At 39.4% G+C, this 12,059-nt stretch overlaps 1 pseudogene; it reads left to right on the forward strand.

The window, feature by feature from the left end:
- Positions 1 to 798: 798 nt before the first annotated feature.
- LOC145283997 (uncharacterized) lies at positions 799 to 7,435 on the forward strand (annotated as a pseudogene).
- The last annotated feature ends 4,624 nt before the right edge of the window (positions 7,436 to 12,059 follow it).

The following is a 12,059-nucleotide window of genomic DNA, read 5'->3' on the forward strand; positions in this document are numbered from 1 at the left end:
AGTCACTTCTCATTAATGTTTAGTTTTAAAAGGAAAGATTTGCGGCGATCTTAAATGGTACCTCAGCTTTTGTCGTAAACTGAACTCATTAATACGTAAAAATTAAATTGAAATGGTGAGGTACACCCGGGTTTGAACACGGGTTCATTAGACTAAGCTATATCTCCACATTGTAATCAATTGTTTTTTTTTTTACGAAAAAAATGTTTTGCTGAAATTTTATTATCTCCCTTGCCGGTGTAACGTAAAATATTCTGTAAAAATTATTCTTGTTTATTCATAAGAGAGAAGAGTTATTTTTAAGATCGGATTTTTTCGATTATCGATATTTGTATAACTTTCTGTACAAAACATATCCAAGAACACTGCCAGATATATAAATTGGCTTTTGTGTGACATTTGCAAAAGATAGGCTCAGTCGTTTCAGAACCTATGAAGAGAGAAACTCACACACGAAATGAATTTTCTATAATAGAGATTTATTTTGTCGTATGCATAGTACACAAGTTATACCGTTGCAAATTTCTGTTTATTAGCTCTTTCATTTCTATTAGGGTTTGGATTATTACTAATTTTAATAATTATAGTTTTATTGCTATATTTGCCACTTTTCTTAGGTATTTTGCTATTATATGCGTTATCATTCCTGGATGCTGGAACAGGATAGAATGATAAAATTGTCGCTCTGGAAAAGACGACATGATTCCATTTCCATTTGATAAAAACTGGTTTTCTATTTTTATGCACACTTGTTGGCTAGTTGTGTACAAAGCCTAAGAGTGTTAGGAGCCTTCTATCATGTTTGAAAGCGACACCAGGTTCAACGAGCTAGATCGGAGATGCGCCGCTGTAAACGCATGTTCTCTTCCGATCCTTTATGATAAGAGGACCATTGCCAGCATTTTAAAAATGCATTGCTGGATTTCCACGAATTACAGGAACGTGTCCAGAGTGATAAAAACCGTTTCCGGTCATGGTTATGGTCTTTCAGGTGAGACCCACACCATGCTACCGCACAGGTTCGAAGTCAGTTTGAAAGTTAACACTAAAGTATACTTGGATGTGTCGAAGAGCGTGGAGATTCCCTGGTGCAATCAAACGGCCGCTGGAAGATCCTGGGAAACAACGCTAAAGTTTTATTTTATAACTTTTATTAGAAAGATCAATTCAGATAACTTGATTACTTAGTAAAGCTGACATCTATTCAATGTAGCCGCCTTCAGCTTAAATAACCGCCTCGATGCGGGTCTGGAACCAGAAACATACCTTTTTCACAAGCGCCGGCGCGAGCTCGGCGAATACTCAAAGGGTACCAGCGATCAGGCTGGCGTTGGTATTGTAGGAAGTCATTTTGGTGATGTTCTTGACGTATGGTTAAAAAATTAAAAGTGGTAGTAGGCAGGCAGGCTCGAACTCGTACCAAGCAGGAGAAAAAGAACATAAAAAAAAACAAAAACGTAACGTCTTTGTCGTTGCGTCCATCGCCAAACCAGAAGTGGCGAAGGTTTTAATCAAGGCTAGCCAATCGAAAAGAGGGGGATGAATTTCAAAAATATCGGCGGAAAAAGCGGCGACTCCCTGTAGAAAAGTGTCCAGTTGCGGGTGAAGAAATTCATGTTTTTAGCCAATGTTTCGATATTCGTCGTCCGAAGGGTCGTGCTTCAAAACGATACTAATCTCGTGAAAATCCGTCGCCTCTGTCGAAAGTTTAAGATAAATATACAAAATACATACATGCATTTAAACAGACAAGTGAGATTTATATGAGAGAGAGAGAGAGAGAGAGACTAATTCCCGATCAGTAATCGCCCGCATTAATGAAATACCCATGTCATACTTTTAATTTGAGATCAATGTTTAAAAACTATTAAAATTTAAATAAATCAATTAAATTTATTGAATAAACACGGGAAAAGCATAGTTTTAAAATTAAACAATTTCAGATTGCTGTAATAGTTAAAAAAAAAAACATTTGTGACTGTAGCCATTTCGAATTGAAGTTTACAAAAATTCCCAGTACAAAACATTTTGTTTTATACTAAGTTTAATTCATTTTAAATACTATTCAAAGTATATCTTGTCTATGAACGTCGGTCATTATTGAAAAAAATAATAGGTCGAATCTAATATTAATATATATATATATATTTATATATATCATTATTCTTGCAAAATATACAATGAAGAGATCACCTCATTTGCATATAACATTAAGATAAATCGATTTTATTAAATATCGATATCTTAGTTAATATTTCTTGCGAGAGAATTCTTTTATGTGCACTATTTAAAATTGTTATTTAATAAACTTTAATCAATAATTATATTTAATTTAATTTATTTGGAATTATTATTTGTTTTAGAGATATTTGCCCCTAGAAACTTCAATACAAACTATTCACCAAATAAAATAATTTGGTAATCTCTAAGTTTTTAGCTTGAAAAAATAATTCCGTGTGGATAGAAAAAATGTTTTTTTTTTGTTTTTTTTTTTAATATTCACACAAAAAAAGTTTTCGAAAATTTTTTTTTGTTTTATTATTTTTTAAACGGCTACACAGAACCTGTAAATTTTTACGATGTGACTCAGCATCGTTTAACATATTTTAAAAAAATCTACTGCCCCCTCTAAATTCCAGAATTTACACTTTTCTAAGTTAATCTCATCGATTACAAACTTAACTTTCTAATTAATAAAAGGGTAAATTTTTACGACGTGATCCAGCGCAGTTTTACCCTCTTAAGAATAATGAAGATCTACGTTTTTGGGGCCTAATATGTTTAAGCAGCCTTTATGAATAATATGAAAGAAATTTTGAAAAAAAAAATTCTTAACGTTTTAAGTAGTGGATCAATTTCCTATATACATTTAACGTAAAATAAGCTCCCACATTTTAGCCACCAAGCGTTCAACGAGACATGTCCCATAAGCATTTTTAAATGTTTTAAAGCTTGGGGATCGAAGGGGGTGGCAAAGCATGACAAATACAATTTGTTTTATTTTTTTGTGGGGGAGCGACTGGAATTACATTTGAAACATAAAAATAAAAATAAGTTTAATTTTTATGAGACCTGTTGCGGACCAGGATATAAATACCCTAACTTGCCACAAGAAAAAAAAAATGAAACGAATTGAATGAATGAAACAAAGAACTCAATTGCTGGAATAAAATAAACATGTCGTTTATTTTCCGTTGAGAAATGACAATCTTCGGTGTACACGTGTTCATTCGGCCGTTGACGACTACACGCGTGGAAGGAAAGGGAATGCCATAGAGAAACGCGAAGTGGCAAGCTGGCCTGTAGAAAGAGAGGGTTAAGCTCAGTAGAGAGTCGCGCACATGTCTGTGCTGATGGACCAAAGCCGAAGGGGAGATAGAGTGAGAAAGTCAATCCAGGTTATGGAGATAGAAAGCGTATAAAGTGTACGTACTGTTTGTTAGCTTTTTGCTCCACATCGTAGCAAGTGGCGTCAGGTACGCGCGTGTGCGCGCATGCCGAAAAGGAACGCTGTCGGTCCGTAGACCGTCCAGCTAAGTGGCTGGTCTGAAAAACCTGGAAACAGCTTGTCTCTTGCTTTTATAGTAGTTTCCAGTGGTCTTTTGCGCATGTGTGGATTTCCTTTGAAAGGGGAAGTGACGTTGTCCATGTGTGTGTACATGTGCGTACGTTAGCGTATATGTATACACGTGAATGTGAGTATGTACGCGAACATGAATATATGTACGTGTGTGGACGTGTGCGCGTATATATATGACAAGTAATATAGCTTGAGATGTGAACGCATGTTTTTGTGTGAAACTAGAAAAGGCTCGCGCAGACCATTCTGTACTTTAACCTAACAATTTCATAAGCAAAACGAACCCCTAAATTATGACGAATTAAATTTTGGAGGGTTGGGGGAGGATTACATTAGAAACATAAAATGACGAAAAATTTCATTTGTTTTTGGAATTAATTTTTGGTAGATCATTTTTTAAGGGGGTTAAACGACGCTGGGTCACGTCGTAAAAGTTTACTACAGAATTTTTAACTGCTTCGAATTCAAACTTAAGTTTGAATTCGAAGCACACACTTTTACGAACAAAAAGGCTTGTAATGCTCACTATTCGGAGAATAGTTTCTTCTCTTTTTATTCCTGCTGCTGAAATATATGGTGGAGAGGGTATCACTTCTTTTTTGGGGCGATTATATTTACATGTTTTTATCCGTTCTTTTATTTTTGGAATTGTTGTGGGGGTATACACGTTACCCATGATGAAAATGATTAGAATAGCAGGTGTGTTCCAAACGGAACTTTATATCAACCCAGGCAACGCCGGGTACCCATGCTAGTACTTACTATTTATAAAGTCCACTATTTTTAAACAATGTTTGAATTTTATTGAGATTGTCGGACTGACTTCTTCATCTTGGTTGTTATAGTCACAACGTTTCGGCCGTTTTGCCCTCCGGCCTTCATCAGGTGTTTTGTATCGGGTATAGCCAACCATGTCTGGATGGAGAGGGGGGAACCATCGCCCCTATGGGATGAAGAAAAAAATAATAAACAGAGAGACCCACTGGAAAGTGAGAAAACTATACGAAACAGCTCACATGCTCGGACATAACAACCAAGCGTAGAGCTGAATGCAATTTGGACACCTCCAATAGAGAGAGAAAACCTTGAATAACAACATAGGTTTAACATTAACAAAAAACAACTAAGAATTGTCCTAGTGACATGTAGCTTAGACGTTGTATCAACGTTTACAGTTACCCAAAGGTGCTGAGTTCAATCCTGAACGAAGGCAGTGAAAAGTAACATTCAAAACAGAATCAGCAACTATGTCCCAGAACCTAGCTGGAGTCCGAACACGGTACCCCCGTAATAATAATAAAGGGCTGGGTTCGAGACTCCTAACAAACGGTTCCCCAGTTCGATACAAAACACCTTATGAAGGCCGGAGGGCAAAACGGCCGAAATATTGTGACTATAACAACCAAGATGAGGAAGTCAGTCCGACAATCTCAATAAATGAAAAAACCTCATCTCAAAAATACAGACAAATACAGTGTTTGAATTATAAACATTTATATAGATTATAGATCGCCCGGTCGTAAAATAGATATAAATATTATATCTATTCATACAGAAACCGAGACATGTGAATGCGAGCATTATGTTTTTTTTATTATTTTTTATTTATTTATTTTTTATACAAACCGCCCATTACTTGTAAGAAGAAGAAAAAAATACTCCCGCTGGGACCAACACCTAAAGACAGTAGATCAAGTACGATAACCATTATGCCTGCTTAACACGGCTTTCAAAAGTGTTTTGAAATTGTACTAATTTTAAACATAATGAATCTGTCATGTGAATCAGTCATGTATGCGCATTCGTGGAACAGTTAGCAAATAGAAAAATATCCGACGACCCCCCCTATGTAACATTTTTTTCATTTTTGACTCATTAGTTGCCCGTTTTCCCGATGAAAACCGATTAAAAAATTCTCATGTCTGAATATCATTTATACCAAATTTTAAGTCTATAGATCAAAAATTCGTTGAGTATATAGGTTGAGAAGTGTCCACACACGCACATTCCCACTTTCATAGATATATAGATTTATGTGAATTTTGTTTGAAAAAGTAAAAAAAATTAAAAAATTTAATGAAGCGCAATGTAACCAGTATTTGTGTTGCTGATGAAGCATTCATGTTTGCAGGTTCCTTATTGATGTTGCAATTTTAAGATGAAATATAAAAGAAATTTTTTTATATAGACAGAAATAGAATTAAAATATAGAGAAAGACATTTAAAGAAAAAAAAAGAGGGAGAGACGGAAAGGGAGAGGGAAGAGAACGGGAGATTGACGAGAGAGACATTTATATAGATAGATAGATAGAACAAAGAGACCGAGAGAGAACAAGGAGACAGAGAGAGAACAAGGAGACAACGTTTACAGTTACCCAAAGGTGCTGAGTTCAATCCTGAACGAAGAGAGAGAGAACAAGGAGAGAGAGGGAGAGAGAGAGAGAGAGAACAAGGAGACAGAGGGAGAGAGAGAGAACAAGGAGAGAGAGGGAGAGAGAGAGAGAGAGAACAAGGAGACAGAGGGAGAGAGAGAGAGAACAAGGAGACAGAGGGAGAGAGAGAGAGAGAACAAGGAGACAGAGGGAGAGAGAGAGAGAGAGAACAAGGAGACAGAGGGAGAGAGAGAGAGAGAGAACAAGGAGACAGAGGGAGAGAGAGAGAACAAGGAGACAGAGGGAGAGAGAGAGAGAGAGAGAACAAGGAGACAGAGGGAGAGAGAGAGAGAGAACAAGGAGACAGAGGGAGAGAGAGAGAGAGAACAAGGAGACAGAGGGAGAGAGAGAGAGAGAACAAGGATAAAGAGGGAGAGAGAGAGAACAAGGATAAAGAGGGAGAGAGAGAGAACAAGGATAAAGAGGGAGAGAGAGAGAACAAGGATAAAGAGGGAGAGAGAGAGAACACTGAGACAGAGAGAGAGAGAACACTGAGAGAGAGAGAGAGAGAGAGAACAAGGAGACAGAGAGAGAGAGAGAACAAGGAGACAGAGAGAGAGAGAGAGAACAAGGAGACAGAGAGAGAGAGAGAGAACAAGGAGACAGAGAGAGAGAGAGAGAACAAGGAGACAGAGAGAGAGAGAGAGAACAAGGAGACAGAGAGAGAGAGAGAGAGAACAAGGAGACAGAGAGAGAGAGAGAGAGAACAAGGAGACAGAGAGAGAGAGAGAGAGAACAAGGAGACAGAGAGAGAGAGAGAGAACAAGGAGACAGAGAGAGAGAGAGAGAACAAGGAGACAGAGAGAGAGAGAGAGAACAAGGAGACAGAGAGAGAGAGAGAGAGAGAACAAGGAGACAGAGAGAGAGAGAGAGAAGGAGACAGAGAGAGAGAGAACAAGGAGACAGAGAGAGAGAGAACAAGGAGACAGAGAGAGAGAGAACAAGGAGACAGAGAGAGAGAACAAGGAGACAGAGAGAGAGAGAACAAAGAGACAGAGAGAGAGAGAACAAGGAGACAGAGAGAGAGAGAACAAGGAGACAGAGAGAGAGAGAACAAGGAGACAGAGAGAGAGAGAACAAGGAGACAGAGAGAGAGAGAGAGAACAAGGAGACAGAGAGAGAGAGAGAGAACAAGGAGACAGAGAGAGAGAGAGAGAACAAGGAGACAGAGAGAGAGAGAGAGAACAAGGAGACAGAGAGAGAGAGAGAGAACAAGAAGACAGAGAGAACAAGAAGACAGAGAGAACAAGAAGACAGAGAGAACAAGAAGACAGAGAGAACAAGAAGACAGAGAGAACAAGAAGACAGAGAGAACAAGAAGACAGAGAGAACAAGAAGACAGAGAGAACAAGAAGACAGAGAGAACAAGAAGACAGAGAGAACAAGAAGACAGAGAGAACAAGAAGACAGAGAGAACAAGAAGACAGAGAGAGAGAGAACAAGAAGACAGAGAGAGAGAGAACAAGAAGACAGAGAGAGAGAACAAGAAGACAGAGAGAGAGAACAAGAAGACAGAGAGAGAGAACAAGAAGACAGAGAGAGAGAACAAGGAGACAGAGAGAGAGAACAAGGAGACAGAGAGAGAGAACAAGGAGACAGAGAGAGAGAGAGAGAGAACAAGAAGACACAGAGAGAACAAGAAGACACAGAGAGAACAAGAAGACACAGAGAGAACAAGAAGACACAGAGAGAACAAGGAGAGAGAGAGAGAACAAGGAGACAGAGAGAGAGAGAGAACAAGGAGAGAGAGAGAACAAGGAGACAGAGAGAGAGAGAGAACAAGGAGACAGAGAGAGAGAGAGAACAAGGAGACAGAGAGAGAGAGAGAACAAGGAGACAGAGAGAGAGAGAGAACAAGGAGACAGAGAGAGAGAGAGAACAAGGAGACAGAGAGAGAGAGAGAGAGAACAAGGAGACAGAGAGAGAGAGAGAGAGAACAAGGAGACAGAGGGAGAGAGAGAACAAGGAGACAGAGGGAGAGAGAGAACAAGGAGACAGAGAGAGAGAGAACAAGGAGACAGAGGGAGAGAGAGAGAGAACAAGGAGACAGAGAGAGAGAACAAGGAGACAGAGAGAGAGAACAAGGAGACAGAGAGAGAGAGAACAAGGAGACAGAGAGAGAGAGAACAAGGAGACAGAGAGAGAGAGAACAAGGAGACAGAGAGAGAGAGAACAAGGAGACAGAGAGAGAGAGAACAAGGAGACAGAGAGAGAGAGAACAAGGAGACAGAGAGAGAGAGAACAAGGAGACAGAGGGAGAGAGAACAAGGAGACAGAGGGAGAGAGAACAAGGAGACAGAGGGAGAGAGAACAAGGAGACAGAGGGAGAGAGAACAAGGAGACAGAGGGAGAGAGAACAAGGAGACAGAGGGAGAGAGAACAAGGAGACAGAGGGAGAGAGAACAAGGAGACAGAGAGAGAGAGAGAGAACAAGGAGACAGAGAGAGAGAGAGAGAGAACAAGGAGACAGAGAGAGAGAGAGAGAACAAGGAGACAGAGAGAGAACAAGGAGACAGAGAGAGAACAAGGAGACAGAGAGAGAACAAGGAGACAGAGAGAGAACAAGGAGACAGAGAGAGAACAAGGAGACAGAGAGAGAACAAGGAGACAGAGAGAGAACAAGGAGACAGAGAGAGAACAAGGAGACAGAGAGAGAACAAGGAGACAGAGAGAGAACAAGGAGACAGAGAGAGAACAAGGAGACAGAGAGAGAACAAGGAGACAGAGAGAGAACAAGGAGACAGAGAGAGAACACGGAGACAGAGAGAGAGCAAGGAGACAGAGAGAGAACAAGGAGACAGAGAGAGAACAAGGAGACAGAGAGAGAACAAGGAGACAGAGAGAGAACAAGGAGACAGAGAGAGAACAAGGAGACAGAGAGAGAACAAGGAGACAGAGAGAGAGAGAGAACAAGGAGACAGAGAGAGAGAGAACAAGGAGACAGAGAGAGAGAGAACAAGGAGACAGAGAGAGAGAGAACAAGGAGACAGAGAGAGAGAGAGAACAAGGAGACAGAGAGAGAGAGAACAAGGAGACAGAGAGAGAGAGAACAAGGAGACAGAGAGAGAGAGAACAAGGAGACAGAGAGAGAGAGAACAAGGAGACAGAGAGAGAGAACAAGGAGACAGAGAGAGAGAGAGAGAGAACAAGGAGACAGAGAGAGAGAGAGAACAAGGAGACAGAGAGAGAGAGAGAACAAGGAGACAGAGAGAGAGAGAGAGAGAGACAGAGAGAGACAGAGAGAGACAGAGAGAGAGAGAGAGAGACAGAGAGAGAGAGAGACAGAGAGAGAGACAGAGAGAGAGACAGAGACAGAGACAGAGACAGAGAGAGACAGAGAGAGACAGAGAGAGAGACAGAGAGAGAGACAGAGAGAGAGACAGAGAGAGAGACAGAGAGAGAGACAGAGAGAGAGACAGAGAGAGAGAGACAGAGAGAGACAGAGAGAGAGACAGAGAGAGACAGAGAGAGAGACAGAGAGAGACAGAGAGAGACAGAGAGAGAGAGACAGAGAGAGAGACAGAGAGAGACAGAGAGAGAGAGAGAGAGAGAGAGAGAGAGAGAGAGAGACAGACAGACAGAGTGAGAAACGATGCATGGATAGGCTATGAGAGAGTAAGAGAGATTGAAAGACATATGAAAAAGAGAGGAATAAGCACATTTTAATAAAATCCACATAGATGTTCGATACAATTTAAATCCAGCACACTATATATTCATGACAGCATTAGATATTGCTTTCGATACAATCATAAACCTACTTTGTCCGCGCAAACAAAGTCATATCTCGTAAAAAGGATGGATTTTTTTAAATCGGAGCTGAGAAACGATATACTCATGAAGTTCCGTTATTGCGAGTTAATATGGCGTCAAGAGCTATTGTACTGCAGCCGACAACTCCAGCAGTTTCAATATTGCCTCTTGCCATTGTCAATTGAATTCAGAAGCCGACAAAGTTAAATAACGATATACTTACGTATACAATTTTATTAATACTTATTCTAAACTTTTTTTGGACTATTAATATAATTTGTAACACTATTTAAAGACTCATTTATTTATTTTTATTCATAAACAGATATTTGGACTTTTATTCCTGAAATCTATAAACGACTTCTTTGATAAGTGTCTGAGATGGATATATTTGTTGATGATGTCATGATTTTTAGTAGGCATAAGGGAAAACAGATTTACACATATCTAACACAACATATACACCAAAATCACGTTGACACACCGGATCCCGGCGGATCATCGAAGTTAATGCTATTATGACTAAATTTCTTTCCTTTAACAACTGAAAGAAGTCTTCTCAGCCACCGATAGCTATGACATGAGAGTTCTTCCTCCCGGGAAACATGAACTGAAACAAATACATTTTGAACCCATTAAATTTTTACGCGCTTGGTTTACATTCCCCGTACGAACCAGTTTAGCAACAAAATCTCACCCTTTCACTAGAGGTCTAGATACCGGAAAACCTTCTACCCTAATAGCTGCTTCTTTCAGGCTGCTATTTGGAATTCACCCCTGTTACCTAGTTCTGACTGTACCGACATGCAGAAGTTTAAAATAATGTAAACCTAAATCTCCCACATCTCTATTTAACATGGCTCCAAACAGTAGCCCATTAGGTTGAAGTGCCAATATTCCTTGTTTGAGTGAAAATCACTAAATAGAGGCATGTTTAAGTTCCTGTTAGAATACATAACGTAAATCACGTCAGACCAAAACTAGTTTTCTTTTTTTACAGGGTTAAAGGTTTAAGTTTTATTTATAAAATAAGTCCAGAAGTCAGAGTTGTTAAAACTTCAGATAAAAATTCTTAAAGTTTCCATTTCCAGTTTATTCATCACTGGCAGGGCTATTCGGAGTTGCCCGTATATTGGGCATTTTTCATTGAGTAACGTATACCATAACACACGAACAAGACAACATAATAATTTCTTCTAGGACACGTTGTGCTTAAACACATCTGCTCTATCTAGGATATTGAACACTTTGATTATCTCAAGTCGTCCACCTCGCACAAAAATTTGATAATCTGGGAGGATTGTCTAATTAAAACAGTCACCAATCCATGTGATGATAATCTCAAGTTGTCCCCCCTTAACACCATAAATTGAAGAGGAATGACTTTAAAACCGGAAGTCCCCCCCTGCCTACCACCCTCATACTGGAATAAACATGAGATTATGTCTGGGAGGATTGTCTCATTTAAAAACTCGCCAATTCATGTGATGATAATCTAAAGTTGTCCTCTACTTAACACCATAATTTGAAGAGGAATGACCTCATTACCAGAAGTATCCCCTTCAGCCTTTCGTCCCCTCCCTAATGGAATAAAAATATGTCTTATCAAAACTGCCGGCAATGCATCCGATAATAATCTCACGTCGTCCCCACCCGGACTATAATTTCAAGAGAAATAGCGTCTGCAGTTTTCCCTCATTACTATATAAATACAAAGGCGTAATAGTAAAAAAAAAAAAAAAACACTTGAATGAATTGAATCTGAGCATGCGCTCAAATACAAACATGTCGGCGAGTTTGAATGAACAATTTGTATGCCAATTTGCTGATGTCTGTACGCATTATTCATGAATGGAAACAAAGAATTTACTTGCTATAAATCATCCTTAGTGCATAAATATTATTTCTTGAGAATTTCAGTGTTATGAAATCAGTAGTTTAAGAGTTTACCTGTTAGATATTTACACACACGTCTGTTGTATTTAAATAGATTAATGCAATATTTTCCATTTTTAAACATAGTATTATAGAATGGATCAAAAGAGAGAGAGAGAGAGGTGGAGGAGTGTGAGTTATAGTGTAGACACGTTGACCGGAAGTCAAGATCAGCTGATCGGATTGTGTGCGAGTTATGTGATCAGGTTAGCTGAATCGGGGAGGTTTGGTTGGGACTTGGAAGAGAGCGGACAGCTTTGCCGTTGTCTCATCCCCTTCGCTGGATGGTGTGGGGGGCGAACGCTGACGTGGTAGAAATAAGACCTAGAAGAAGAAACCACACAGGCCAAAGTCACTTT

The sequence above is a fragment of the Euprymna scolopes genome, chromosome 8, assembly GCF_053919585.1.
Source record: "Euprymna scolopes isolate OS-2025 chromosome 8, ASM5391958v1, whole genome shotgun sequence".
NCBI classification, from domain to species: domain Eukaryota; kingdom Metazoa; phylum Mollusca; class Cephalopoda; order Sepiida; family Sepiolidae; genus Euprymna; species Euprymna scolopes.